Source organism: Sminthopsis crassicaudata, chromosome 1 (assembly GCF_048593235.1).
Source record: "Sminthopsis crassicaudata isolate SCR6 chromosome 1, ASM4859323v1, whole genome shotgun sequence".
Lineage (NCBI taxonomy): Eukaryota > Metazoa > Chordata > Mammalia > Dasyuromorphia > Dasyuridae > Sminthopsis > Sminthopsis crassicaudata.
The window spans coordinates 317,928,178-317,942,481 of NC_133617.1; the positions used below are offsets into that span (position 1 = coordinate 317,928,178).

At 33.8% G+C, this 14,304-nt stretch overlaps 1 protein-coding gene and 1 long non-coding RNA gene across 4 annotated transcripts in view; one reads left to right on the plus strand and one right to left on the minus strand.

Annotated features, from left to right (window-relative positions):
* Nucleotides 1-14,304, plus strand: part of CDH12 (cadherin 12) — a 1,341,561-nt gene that overhangs the window by 275,396 nt on the left and 1,051,861 nt on the right. The gene's annotated exons all lie outside the window — the stretch shown is intronic.
* Nucleotides 13,784-14,304, minus strand: part of LOC141549493 (uncharacterized) — a 33,169-nt gene continuing 32,648 nt past the window's right edge. For both annotated transcript variants that reach the window (XR_012484370.1, XR_012484369.1), the window contains exon 4: nt 13,784-13,998. This is a non-coding gene — a long non-coding RNA (uncharacterized LOC141549493). The remainder of the gene's footprint in view (nt 13,999-14,304) is intronic.

The following is a 14,304-nucleotide window of genomic DNA, read 5'->3' on the forward strand; positions in this document are numbered from 1 at the left end:
TGGGAAAACACTGGCAGAGGAGTTTTCTAGCAAACTTCAGTATTGTGTGATTACATAACTTCTAAGTAAATATCATAGACATTTTTATTTTGTGAATATTTTTAATTTATTTAATCAACTCCTTCCCATTCCCCCCAAAATGGATCGACACTTCTGCAATTCATATTCGGGTATATATTCATCTATAAAATGGAGGGGTGGGGTCAGGTGTCTTTTAGGTCCTTCCAGTATGTATGTACATGTATACCATTGACCTTTTTGATAGTCTGGCAAAACCTAAAATCTGCTTTGTTGCCTCTATTCAAATTTGAGTAAATGCTAAATTTTAGTTAAACAATCCACCAGCAAGCATTTTTACATGCTTATCATATACCTAATATTAAATGCTAAGTATATAAATACAAACAAAATATAAGGTATCTTTGCATTAAAAGAAGTTATATTTTAACCTGGGTTGAAGATATTAAAGAGAGCTGAAGTAGGCAAGGGGGTACGATAGTTTTAAACTACCCAACATCCAGAAGCAGAGTGAAGAGAGGATTACAGCATGGTTGATGGAATATTCCATCAGAAGGATGATTCCAGGAAGAGAAATCATCTTTGAGAGAAGGAGGCCTTAATATAGAGAGAGGTTCCATGGTGAGAATATAAGGGTTATGTGGCACTTTCAGGGTAAAAAGGCAATTAAGACATAGTATCAAAGCCTAGAGTCAGAAAGAGAGCTTGGAAACATTTTGTGAATGTTCTTTTCTGATGGATTTTACTCCTCCACAAGTTCCTAGACTTCATGAAATTTATATATGAAACTCAGATTAAGTATTTAACTAATTTAAAGATTTAAATAACTTTCTTTTTCTGCTGCACATTTTCCTTAATACTATGTTTCATCCTTTTAGTTCCCACTGAGTTAAAATTCCAATTTATGTAAAAAAAATTGAATACTAAATCTATTTATGTCAGTTAACCTACAAAAATAGAAAATGGTATGAAGAAAGTTAAAATTTAACACTACTCTGTCACTAACAAGTAGAATGTCCTTGGAAAAGTCACATCCTCTCATCTGCTTCTTCAAATATAAATATAAATGTTGAGCTAAATATTCTGAAATCCTTTACATCTCTAAATGTAACTAATGTTAAAATGAGAATATACCTCAAAAATGAAAATATAAACTCTATTTTGAGGGTTTTTTTCAGAATTGATGCTATATTGCTTCTGAAAAGGGAAAAAACACATCTGTACTTATTTGCAACTTTTGACAGCAAATTATTTAATGAATGACTTAGATTCCTATGACTGTCTAGAAATAAATAGAATGTACTCTTGGAAAGCCTTACACTCATTAGATAAAAAGATGTATGCTTGTAAATGTCTTAAAATATATATTAACCTATTAGTGAAGGCAAATGTAGTTCAAAATGGGTATCTAAGTAAGAGTTAAGGATAAAGAAATTAACAATTACTTAGGGAAAGAAAACTTAAAAGAACTGAAAGAGTTCTTTGAGACCATGAAGTCCAGCCCTTTCCTTATAAAGATAGGAAAACTATTATATTCAAGTGACTGGTTTAAAGAGCTTGTATTAGAAATGCAATGAAATTATAGAGGACTCCAGCTGTAGTCTAGAAAATGATCATGTATTAATAATAGTAGCTCACATTTACATAGTGTTTTTAGTTGGAAAACATTTTACATTTACAACATTAATTCAAAAACATTACACTTACATAGGTAATATTCTGGGTTTTGTCTTTCAATTTTAACTCACAGTAACAGATTACTTACCCAGAATCTTACTGGTTATTTCTTCTTTCAGACCTATAGGATTAACACTGAGGACTATGGAAGTTTTTTCTGGTACTAGTACTCATTAGCCAGCACTGTGTTCTCATTGATTATTAGTGTATATTAATTACACAACCAGAAATTCTCTCAGAAATGGGCATGACATAATAAGAACCATTCTTAGATTATATCTCATGATAGAAGTGTGGATGGTAGGGTTCTATTTCCCACAACTATAAAGCAAATCTAGGCGGAGGAAATGGATTCCACTTGAGGAGAACTCATAGTTCATGGTGGCTAGAAATATTTTTCTCCCCTTTTAGGGTCCTTATGAACTATCATACTACAATAGCTTGCTATTGGATTCCTTGTATATTACTTAAAAAGAGGGGAGAGGAGAGAAAGATTTTCTCCTACTCAGCATAATACAAAAAAAGATTATATATATGGATATGAGTTTTAACTTCATACTACTTGTGTATATTAATGTATGTATTTTATTTACATTTAAAATATCTTTATATCTCTATTTCTCTATATCATTTTATATCTAAGTGTATCTATCTATCTATATGCACACACATAGTGTATATGTAAGTATATATGTGTATGTATGTATCTATATTTGATGAAGCAATTAAGGTTAAGCTTTGTTACCCAATGTCACACAGCTAGTAAGTGTTAAGTAACTGAGGCTGGATTTTAATTCAGATCCTCCTGACTCCAGTGACAGTGCTATATCTACTGCATCATCTAGCTGCCCCAGATTCACAAATATTTAAACTGAAATTGAATGAGGTGACATAGTATTGTATTCTAAAAGTATATATGATAGAGTTTCAGAGGAGTGAAGGCTGACTGTTATTAGAAGGAAGTCAAGTATGTAAGAGAATTGAAAAGAATTAAAGATTGAGAGCTTTCTAGGATCTTATAGGACATTTCGTCAAATTTTTTCATTTTACCAATGAGGAAACTAAGTCTAGAGAGTTTCAGTGAACTGTCCAAGGTTATATTTACCTACTTCCTAGAAGTGGCAGAGCTGTAAATATATATAATGACCCAGATATGCTGCTCCCAAAGTAGCCCAAATGACTGGATAATCTTAGTAGTTCCAAATTTATTTGGGTTCACAACCTTTTTGTTGTTCTTGTTGTTGACACTGTGAATTCCTTTGACAATCTGAGGTTATTCTAAGTTGTACAATAGTCTACATTCCCAGTAGGAAATAGTAAATTTCAGATAGAGGGTAATGAAAATAAACATATAATTTCCCCATCCAATTTCATTGACCTTCTGAAATCTATCTGTAGACCCCAATATCACTTGTACTAATAGCCCCAGTGAGTATCAGGGAATTTTTATTGAATCAGGATTTCTTCTTATGTTCTGAAGTTACTATCAAGTTAATAGAAATAAGTGATGAATAAGGTTTCTATAGTCGTAAGAGTTTGCCCTATCTCATTACTCTCCCTTCCAAAATTTGGTTACATAGAAAAATGAAATTTCTCTTTTATCAAAGGATTATATGATCCCCCCCTCTCTCCTTCCTTCCCTCCCTCTCCCCTCTCTTTATTTTAATAGTATTTCATTTTTCCAAGTACATATAAAGATAACTTTCAACATTCACCTTTGTTTTAAGTTTTTATCCCTCTCTTCCTCCCTTCCCTGTCCTCAAGACAGCAAACAATCAAATATAGGTTAAACATGCAATTCTACTCAACATATTTCCATATTCATCAAACTGTGCAAGAAAATTAAAATTAAAATTAAAAAAGGAAAAAAAAACAAGAAAAAATCAAGCAAATAATAAAAGGTGAAATAGTATGTTTTGATATACATTCGGTCTCTAAATTACTCTCTTTAGATTAGTCTTTTGGAATTGCCTTATATCTCCTCATTGTTGAAAAGAACCAAGTTCATCACAGTTGATCATCACATAATCTTTTTGTTACTATGTATGCTCTCTTGGTTCTGCTTATTTCACTTAGCATCGGTTCATGTCAGTCTTTCCAAGTTCCTCTGAAATCAGTCTGCTCGTTTGGAAAGTTATCAAACTGTGCATACTCTTTGACCCAGCAATGTTTCTGTTGGACAGAGATTTTAAAGGAGGGAAAGGGACTCACATATGCAAAAATGTTTGTGGCAGCCTGTAAAGTTCCGGGCTAGCTCCTCTGAAGGGCTCAGAATAAGTCCTTGCCCCACGTTGGATGCCAAAATGTAAAGGTCATGTCGTCTCTAAGTTATAATCCTTCTCTGGGAGGAGATCTCTTTTCTGTAAAATCTTTTCCTCTGTAAGCAGGTTTCTTGGGAAGCTTCTGGAGCCTCTAGCCAGAGTGAAGGTAGAATCTCAAATCCTCTTCTTCCTGAATCCTGGCTCTGAATCTCCTCCAGCTCTTTTCTTCCCCAATCCAGACTCTTTCCTTCCAGACTACTGTCTAAACTCAATCCCAGACTAGGCTCTCCTTTCCCTACTGCCCTCCTCTTTTATCCTAGCAGAGAATGAGCATGTGAGAACTCAGGGGCTTGTGAGAAAATACTTCAACCAATGAACTTGCTCCTCTTAAAGGTGCAAACTCTTTTAAACATATAAACTCCCCCCCAGAAGTCCAAAAGTGCAAATTTCTTTCAAAGGCCTGAACCAAAAGTGTGAATTCTGAGCTAGAGAATTGTTTAGACAACCTGAGTTATCACCTTGTAATCCTAACATCTCCCCCTTTCTTTTGATTTAGAACATAGGGTGATCACAGCCCTGAAACATAAATCCATCAATATGCGAGGTATTGCACATAATTACATAAATTACATAAACACATAGTAACATAACACATGCTAGAAGTATATAACAAATAACATGATCAAATACTCATAAATTGAGAATTAATACATGTCCATTGTCCATTAGTTCATGTGCCAAAAATCCAATAATTCCTGCAAGTTTTGAAGTCCTCCAATAGTCTCATCTTGTTTTAGGAAATCCATTGACTCCTGCTGATTTTAAAGTTCTTTAACAGTCTTCTTATTAGCCATGCTCTTTCAGTGACAGATGTTTTTAGATCTTCTCCTTTGTTTTGATGTTTTTCTCTTTTTCTCTCTCCAGGTGCTTGTTGCCACCCATCTGTTTCCTTCTTCATCTGTTTCCTTCTATCTGTTAAAATATAAGCAAACCCTCTCTCCCAGGCAGTTAACCTATCTAATTTCCTTATATTTACCACTTTCTAAATCTCTTTTCATCATCTGGCAATTACATTGGAGCTGTTTGCACTGGACATTTCCCTGTTGTTTTAAAAGGCCTGTATTCTCCCCAAGTGTAATCTATTTCTACAATCTGATTGCCTTTTGGCTGACTGATCAGATAATCCCTTCCTTCCATGTGATTACTTTTTGGCTGATAGATCACATCAGAGTCCTGACCTTCTAAAGGGTCTTTGGGTGTAAACTCAGTTGCCATCATGCCCCACCTATCTTCTGATTGATATCTTGGAGCTGGGCTTCGCCTCTCATTTCCCTGGAGCAATCTACATTCAGAGGCCCAGTGGAAGTGCTTGTGACATTTTGGACATGGGGTTTTAGATCTTCTCTCACCCTTTTTTCTAACTCTATCTCCATATCTACACTGAGCTCTTAGATGTCCAACTTTTTCACATTGGAAACATCGCCGAGTTTCTCTAGAAGTCCTTTGCCAAGAGGAACCCGTCTTTCCATGTTCATCATAGTCTGGGTGTAAAAAGTATTTGTTCCCACTGTAGCACAGCATCTTATGATCTCCTCTAAAGAAGCATCTTTGTCTAGTCCCCATATAATTCTCTTGTAAACCTCATTGGCATTCTCCATAGTCAGATGTCTGGTCATTATTTCTGTAGCTGTATTTTCTCCAATAGTTCTTTTGACAGCAGTTTGCAGACATCCCACAAAATCCACAAAAGGTTCATTGGGACCTTACTCTATTTTAGTGAAAGCCTCCGCCCAATTTTTCTGTCCAGGGAGGGAACCCCAAGCTTTTATTGCAGCCTTAGCAATTTAGTCAAACACTGTCATGGTATAATTAATCTGTTCTGAATTCTCTACATACTGACCTTCACCAGCTAATTGCTCAAAAGTGAATTGTGTGTTAACTCCTGTTTCCAAATTGTGTCTGACTTGGATCTTACATAATTCATGAAACTCCACAAGCCACAACAGATTTTGTCCAGTTTCTAAACAAATCCTTGCTATGGATTTCCAATCATTCCGGGTTAGGACTTCATAAGACAAACCATCTAGTAACATTTTAACATAAGCTGATGTAGCTCCATAAAGGGTACAACCTTTTTTCAAATCTTTAATTTTATTCAAATCTAAAGGTGTATATCTTCTCCTTTTTTGACCTACAGAATCAATCTCTTCAATCACAGGATATGCATGTATAAAATCGCTTATATCTTGTCCTTCTCTCTTAGCTTTAACCAATGCTTTTTTCTAATCTTGTCATAGGTGGCTTAACAGGTGATTCTGTTTGTGTTTATGCCTCTTCCCCTCCTCCTTCTTGCTCCACCCTGAAGGGTTAATTGAGAGAGGAGATGGGAAATGCTCCTGTTGTTCAGAATTGTACTTAACTCCATTGTTATCTGATTCATCCTCTTCACCTAGTTTAGTTGGATCCTCCCCCTCTTTTCCTTTAGTCTATCAATTTTTAAAGCCATTTGGATTAAATTGTAGGTATGAAGTAGTGTTCTCCTAGTAGCTCTCCTACTAATTCTCATTCATCTAGATCCAATTCTTTTTCCAGAGAAAAACAAGGATATATGGCCTTGTATAGTTTTTAAAAGTTCAGTAATCTCCTCCAAAATTATAATCAATCCTTGGCTTTTCATAACCTTGATAATGCTCTCTAAACATTTTCCTTGAACAAAAACAAGGCACTTGCTCCATTTCACTGAAATTCTGCTTTAGCACTTTAACAAAATGTCTTTGTTAATCACACTTCTGTGTCAGAGAGACTGTTCCACTGAAATCTGGATCAGAGGCTTTTCCACTGGAATCAGGAACTTGTCAGTCCCTGTGCAGGCAAAATTGTAAAGTTCCGGGCTAGCTCCTCTGAAGGGCTCAGAATAAGTCCTTGCCCCACGTTGGATGCCAAAATGTAATGGTCCTGTCCTCTCTAAGTTATAATCCTTCTCTGGGAGGCGGTTTCTTTTTTGTAAAATCTTTTCCTCTGTGAGCAGGATTCTTGGGAAGCTTCTGGAGCCTCCAGCCAGAGTGAAGGTAGAATCTCAAATCCTCTTCTTCCTGAATCCTGGCTCTGAATCTCCTCCAGCTCTTGTCCTTCCCCAATCCAGACTCTCTCCTTCTAGACTGCTGTCTAAAGTCAATACCAGACTAGACTCTCCTTGCCCTATTGCTCTCCTCTTTTATCCTAGCAGAGAATGGGCCTGTGAGAACTCAGGGGCTTATGGGAAAATGCTTCAACCAATGAACTTGCTCCTCTTAAAGGAGCAAACTCCTTTAAACATGTAAACTCCCCCCCCAAGTCCAAAGGTACAAACTCCTTTCAAAGGCCTGAATCAAAAGTGTGAATTCTGAGCTAGAGAATTGTTTAGACAACCTGAGTTATCACCTGATAATCCAAACAGCAGCCCTTTTTGTAGTGGCAAGAAACTAGAAACTGAGTGGATGTCCACTTATGGTATATGAATGTTATGGAATGTTATTGTTCTATTACAAATGATCAGCAGGATGATGTTAGATGGGCCGGGGAGACTTACATAAACTGAAGCTAAGTGAAATGAGCAGAAACCAGGAGATTATTATACACAACAACAAGACTATATGATGATCAATTCTGATGTGTGTGGCTCTCCTCAAAAATGAGATGATTCAAACCAGGTTCAATTGTTCAGTGATGAAGAGAACCATCTACACCCAGAGAGAGAACTATAAGAAATGAGTGTGGACCACAATATATAGCATTTTCACATTTTCTCTTGTTGCTTGCATCTTGTTTTCCTTCTCAGTTGTTTTTTTTCTTTCTAGATCTGCTTTTTCATGTATAGCAAGATAACTGTATAAATATGTATACATATATTGTATTTAACATATATTTTAACATGTATTGGACTACCTGCCATCTAGGGGAGGGTGTGGGTAGAAGGAGGGAAAAATTTGGAACAGCAGTTTTGCAAGAGTCAGTGTTGAAAAATTACCCATGCATATGTTTTATAAACAAAAAGCTTTAATTAAAAAAAAAAAAACAAATCAGTCTGCTTGTCAATTTTTATAGAATAATCATATTCCATTACATTCAGATATGATAGCTTATTCAGTCATTCTCCAATGATGGGCCACCACTCCAATTTCCAGTTCCTTGCCATCACAAAAAGGGTTGCTACAAATCATTTTTACACATGTGGATCTTTTCCCCTCTTTTATTATCTCTTTGGGATATAAACCCAGTTAAAGACACTGTTGGGTTTTTATACCCCTTTGAGCATAGTTCCAAATTGCTCTCCAGAATGGTTGAACATTTCACAATGTCACCAACAATGTATTAGTTTCCCAGTTTTCCCACATTTCTTCCGAAATACATTGTTTTCTTTTCCTGGCATTATAGACAATCTGAGAGGATGAAATGGTACCTCAGAGTTGTCTAAATTTGCAATTCTCTAATCAGTGATGATTTAAAGCATTTTTTCATATGACTATGAATGGCTTTATTTTTTTCTCTGAATTTTTTCTGTTCATATCCTTTGTCCATTTATCATTGAGAAATGATTTGTATTCTGATAAATTTGAGACAGTTCTCAATATATTTTAGAAATTAATTGGTTGTAAAAAAAAAAATTCCCCTTCTTTCTGCTTCCCTTCTGATCTTGACTACATTGGTTTTGTTTGTGCAAATACTTTTTAAATTTAACATAATTAAAATTATCCATTTTGCATTTCCTAATGTTCTCTAGTTCTTCTTTGGCCATAAATTCCTCTTTCTCCATACATCGGAGAGGTAGGAAATCTTTGTCCTCCTAATTTGCTTACAGTATTGCCTTTATGTCTAAATCATGGACCCATTTCGAGCTTATCTTGGTATAGCTGTTAGGTTTTATCCAATGTCTAGTTTCTGCCATACTATTTTCCAGTTTTGTAGTGAGTTCTTATTCCAGAATCTGAAATCTTTAGGTTTATCAAATATAAGATTACTATACTTGTTGACTATTGTGTCTTGTGAACTTAACCTATTCCACTGATCCACTATTCTTTCTTAACCAGTTCCAAATGACTTTGATTACTGTTACATTATAATATAGTTTTAGGTCTGATACAGCTAGGCCACCTTCCTTTGAATTTTTTCTTTTCATTACTTCCCTTGAAATTTTTGAGCTTTTGTTCTTCTAGATGAATATTGTTATTATTTTTTCTAATTCTATAAAGTAATTTCTTGGCAATTTGATTAGTATGGCACTGACTTCTCTCATTTTAATTGTAATAGCAGTTTTTATTTATTTAGAGAAAATTGTGTTTAAGCCCTGTGCTAAATACTAATATCTCATTTGATTTTCACAACCCTGAGAGGAAGGTGCTGCTAACCCCACTTTACAGTTGAGGAAACTGAAGCAAAAAAAAAGGGGGGGGGAGGAGGGGTTTGCCCATGTTCTTAATTAGTAAGTATTTGAATCTATATTTAAAGTCAGGACCAGCACCCTATCAACTTGACCATCTTTTTATCCCATTTACCACTTCAGCCTCCACTATTTAGCTCAATAAAGGAGATTTATTTAAAACAAACAAACATAAATTTTTACATTTGGGTGAAGAAGGAATGTAAGACTGGATTTTAAAAGGGAACAGTGAATTCAAATGAATGATGAACTGGCGTATAATGAAATATGTGGAGGGGGAAAGGATTACTACATAATTCACTGGTACATATCCAAGGTACAACTCTTTGTTGAAATTAGAAATCAAGTAAGATTCAAAAAGGATTTTTAAATGTGTTTATATGCTTTGTTTTCTTCTATAGTCCTGCTTATTATTTTGGCTCAAAATGATTTTACAGGATGACCAGATCTAATTCTTTGATTCAGTACAATTACTTGGTTTTTATGTTATTTGAACTGTAACCAAATTTAGAAAACTCTGGAAACTAGAGAAATACTTTGTCACTTGGCACCCATTTATTTGACAATCAGATAATTACCACTACAATTTACTACAATAATTCTAAACAGGAAAAAAAAAATCTGAACCACTAAGCTATAAGTTAAAAGATCCTAATAAATTTCAAATCTGTTAAGGCATCTCACTTTTCACAATCCTGTGTCTGAAGGAAAATTATTTGATAGGAGGAAACCCATCTTCAGTGAAACACACTTAATTTATGGAGAAACAGAGTTCTTTACTTTTGCTACATTGCAAGTTTTTTGATTTATCTCTGATTCATTCAGCAGAACTTGGCAGAGCAATGAAAGAGTTTTATTAAGGGGTTGGAAAGGGAAAAAATTCAATAGTGCTCCTGAGACATTTTATTTTCTCTGGTTTGGGAAGCCTTTTCCCCTTTCTTAGAGATTATACCACTAAAAGCCAAAAATAAAATGAAATTATAGGTTAGTAAACTTTGCTTTTCTTCTAGAAATGGGAATTCTTAATTATAGGAGAGTCAGAGACATTTTGGGGAATAAACCACCTTTTTTCTAGATTCATATTTGATGATAAAGACAGACATATTCAAAACGATAGTTTTCCTGATTAAAACTCAAAGGAGTATGCACACAAATCTTACTTTATCTTCTAAATGATGATTTTTTTTCCCCTTTTATACATGCGTATCATAAATTCTAGCTCCATCACCTTAGTTACCACTATTACAGATGGATTGGGACCCTGAAGGACAGGCTGACTATTTCTCCTCTCAGGGATCCTCCCAAGGATCCAGGTAATAGTGAGGGTTACAGGTAATTTTCTAATACTACAACTTGTGTTCTTGATTGCCTTTTTATATCAGTTAACCAACCACTCTTAATTACCTTTTAGAAACATATTTACCATAATAAGAACAATTGCCATAAAAGAACCCTTCACAAATACGAGGGACACACTTTCATAGAATGACTTCAGACTTAGAGTCCAAGATCTGACAAAGGAAAGACATTAACAAATCCTCAAAATTTCTTTTTTAAGTCCTTTTTCTGCTTTTATGGATTTCTTACAGTGCTCTCTATTACCTTTATGTAGCTTTGTGCTAGTCTCCTAAAAGAAATCTGAATCTCATTTATCAGAAATATCATGTTAAGTTCTGTACATACATAAAAATTTAGGTAAGTCATTGATAAACTGAAGAAAGTCCTTCAGAAAATAAGTAAGAAAAGATTAATTTTAAAATTGATGCTGCATGGATTGTTTGGCATCTTTAAAAGACTGATAGGATACATCATAATTTTGTCTTACTATTTGAGTGGCTATTATTTGAAATAAGAATGAAATTTGCTCTGTTTGGTGTCTAAAAGTAAAACTAGAAGCAGTATTGATGAAAGTTTGAAAGAAAAAGATTTAAGCTTCATATCAACTCCTACTATTCAAAAGTGGGGTAGACTACCTCAAAAGGAATTAGGCTCTGGCACTGCAGGTCTATGAACAAAGGACAGATTATCATTTTCTTGCCAGGTATACCCAAAGGGATCCTTGTTCAGATAAAAAGATGTCTCCTTAGGGAATAAGGACAAGGTAATTATTACATTATTATATTTAGGAAAGACAAGACTAAAAAAATAAGTAGAACTGTTACTTCATATGTGTGGAACAATGAAAAAAAAAAGAAGGTATATGTGCTTAAATTAAAATTTTTGATTCTTATTTTACTTACAAGGAAAATGATAATAGGACTGAAAAGGACACAATCAATTTAGCTAATAGGAAAGTTGAAAATCCACATAAGCAAAGGGATTTGAAGAATACACCTAGCTAGTGAGTTCCCACTAAAAATTTAAATCACCTAGTTTACATGCATCTTTGAATACTTTTAAGAGCTGGCAGATATGGTAGTTGAACCATTGTCAGTAATATCTGAAAGATGCTTGAAAACTGGAGAGGCACCGTAGGACTAAAAAGAAGATAATTGAATATGCATTCTATTAGGCAGTAGCCTTCACTTTGAATTTGGGGAAGCTCTTGCATGAATTATTAAATTATTGAAAAAAGGAAAGAAAAATTTAAAAGCTAAGTAAAGTTTCATTAAGAAATAGGTCATGCCAGAATAACCTTATTTCCTTCATGTTCATGTTTAATCCTGGCTTATTTAACCTTTTAAAAACCCCATTGATTTAAAGACATAAATGGCATGCTTATCAAATTTCCAAATGACACAAAATTGGAAAGAATAGATGATACATCAAATGGTAAAGTTGAGATTTGCGAGTATCTTAACAGTCTAAGAGAAAACTGAGTCAGATCTAAAATGAAGAAACTTAATACAGATAAATTCGTTCAAAAAATCAATTTCACAAGTATAATTGAAAGAGCCATGGTTAGATGGTATTTGAAATAAATCTAGGGATTTTAGTAGACTACATCCCCATTTTTAGTTGATACTTTGATGTAACAACCTAGAAAATTTGAAAAGAGGCATAGATTTTTGGAATAAAAAGAACAGCTTTTTATATGCTTTAAGGTTAGATCACATCTAAAGTACTGTGTTCAGTTCTAGACACTACATTTTGATATAATGCCTGAGAGAATTTCCTCCTAATCTACAGTGTAAATCCCTTAGGAATGGTTACTCCAAATTCATATTACTTTAATTCTATGGCTCACAAACCTCCACCAATGAAATTAATTTTGTCAGCTAGAAAACATAAGTAATGGAAAGCAAAGACATTAAAGGAAGTGGTAATTTTAGAAAAGCAGCAACAAAGCATTTTCCCATATACATGGATTTTACTTTTCCCAGAAATAATTAAAGCATCAGTGGGAATGGCAGATACACCTGTACAACTCAAAGGAAAAGGAACACATGTAGGGAATATGTATAATGAGGTACAAAAGTTGATGTCATGTCTGCCCAGGGTGTATTAGTAGAATATTTATGCTTCTAACTTCAGTTGTATTCTATTCATGTCATTAAACAACTACTGCTAACATTGGACTTGTTATACATGCTAAATGCTGATCCATTATCAATAATTTTGGATACTACTCTGCTTCATATGTTATTTACTTGGGGTATTGCTTTCCTATATATCCCAGAAATTTCTGTGCTCACCACATTTTGGCTGAGACTATCGGCTTTAATGATATTATATTTGTCTGTCTATCTGTCTGTCTGTCTATCTATCTATCTATCTATCTATAATATTAAACAGAAAGTTCCTGAAATCCTTCTTAAATTTGGATTTTGTGATATTACCAAGAGTTTTCCTTCACATAAATATAATTTTATTAATAAGGATATTGAGACAATGTGTGTGTGTTACTGTGAGTGTATTTTTCTTCAAAAATTTTATGCTCCTTATATTTATCTAAGCATTTACTTATATTCTTGGAATAATAGTCCTATTTTTTCTATATTTACATGTAAAACAAAATTTAACATTCATTGTTCAGCATTTTAGTTTTACTTTTACTTTATTTTAAAATACATTTTGTTTTAAATTATATAGAGAGGTTTCTTCTTCTGGACTTCATCACTGCTCCAAAGAATCTCATTTTCCTGCAAGTTCACATCAGCTCTGAAGCACATATACCATCTCTTCAAGATCCCTAATCCTGGGGCCCCTTTATCCCTCTGAATGGAGAAAATGGAGGAAAGACAATGGTGACTGCCTCCACATAAGGATGGCTTTCAGAAAAATTTCTTCATCATTTCCCATCAGGTTGCATTCTTCTAGGCTTTATCACACCCCATGTATTTCCTACCAAGGACCTACTTTATAACTTCTTTTTTATATGTTTATTTAACTCAAAAGATTATCTTTGAGGGTAGTGATGGCCTTTTGCCTTTTTTTGTATTATCAGCTTAACATAATTCCTGACACACAGTAAACAATAAATGTTTATTGACAGGCTAAAACATACAAGATAATAAAATACATTTTTAACATTATCACAATAAATATAATATATTTAAATTATCCAAGTGGAAGTGTGATTAGCCATGTTATCAAGACTTGACAAGCATTTTCAAAGTATTGAAATAACTAATAGTACCTCCTCCATCTTCATTCAGGGAACACTGTCTCTCAGGATTTTCCTTACTGATATTTGCAAAAGAGCAAAAAACAAATAAAAACAATCAGACAACAAATATTTGTTAGATAACTACTATATGTCAGGTACTGTTTTATATATATATATATATATATATATATATATATATATATATATATATATATATATATATATATATATATATATATATATATATATACAAAATAGAATGTCAAATAATACATATTTCAAATTTAAAAATACTCCATGCTGTTATACCACGTAGTATTTAAGCTTGAAGTGACCTAAAAGATCACCTTCTTTAGTATCTTAATCTTATAGTTGAGGCCAAA